This window comes from Colossoma macropomum, unplaced genomic scaffold (assembly GCF_904425465.1).
Source record: "Colossoma macropomum unplaced genomic scaffold, Colossoma_macropomum, whole genome shotgun sequence".
Classification (NCBI taxonomy): domain Eukaryota; kingdom Metazoa; phylum Chordata; class Actinopteri; order Characiformes; family Serrasalmidae; genus Colossoma; species Colossoma macropomum.
Window position 1 is genome coordinate 15,345,449 of NW_023494807.1, and position 1,293 is coordinate 15,346,741.

A 1,293-nucleotide genomic window follows, 5' to 3' on the forward strand; every position below is an offset into this window, starting at 1 on the left:
ATACATATTTGACATGGTGCAGAAGAAGAGTCAGATTGAGGCCATCATTCTGTTTGAAAAATGCTCTTATGGAGAACAAGGGAAAACAATGCCACTTAAAAAGCAACTGAAACATTGAGTAGGTCACTCTAGCCTACTCTTTCTTCTGATGGTCCAACACAACGCACTATCACTACTCTGAGCGGACACACAATAACACAGTAAACACACAACCACACACTGTACTGAAGAACCACAACATAACAACATTAAATAACAACATAAATAGTCTGTTTAGCAAGTGGGGGAGGCTGCAAAGGCATACAACACACACAACCACCGAAAGCCCTCTCTGGTTGAACCAAAACATTGTATGAATTACATTATTCATTTTTTATCTCAAAGTTTGATCCATGTTACATCAAGAATTATTAATACATATCGTATCATTCATATTTAGCAACGTTCAGTTGTATTACATCAATTGTTCATTCCATATATATCAAAGTATAAATATAAATTAAAAAATATAAATCTAAAATGCAGCTTTGAGGTAGCTACTGCAGCAAACTCTTTACTTCAACGTTTTTTCTCACGTTAAGTTCCAATTAGCCTTGGAGAGTCAATTTCCGTCTTATGTTGCTTATTTACTCCAGCTAAAGGTCCACTAGAACCTCACTCTTTTAAATGTGCTGTCTTCTGAGGTATGACTGATTAAACCGGCTTCATGAACGAGCAGAGCAGGTTTATCTTTAGCAAGATTTGTGAACATATGCATAAATAGTAATTACAAATGCAATTACATACATCTAAGTAAAAACATTTATGAAAAACAACAAACATATTGTAGTGCATTCAAGTGATAACATCCGGTAGATACATGCTATCAGCAGCAGATTATAATCAGAGATTACAGAATAGTCGCTATATTAATTGAATGTATAGCCGCACCTGCTGTTGTCCATGTGACTAGATTATAATCAGGATTACTGAATAGAGTATTATGTAACTATGATGACTGCAGGACAGCTATGAGGGTCAGAATGGCTGGAATACAAGCACAGTCTTCAGGAAACACACACGACACACCAGCAGAGGGAGACACTGAACCTGAAACACACACAACAAAAACACTGTTGGATTAAATATGATGACCAAATAGAAAAGAACTAACTTGTTTCACGGAACTCGCCGTCATTGTACAGAAGAATTCATAGTATTTAATGGTAACAGTGACTACTGTTAGAGCCTATACAGAGTCACAAACAAGAAATAGATCTAGGAAAACCCATGACTGCGGGTAGCAGTATCAAA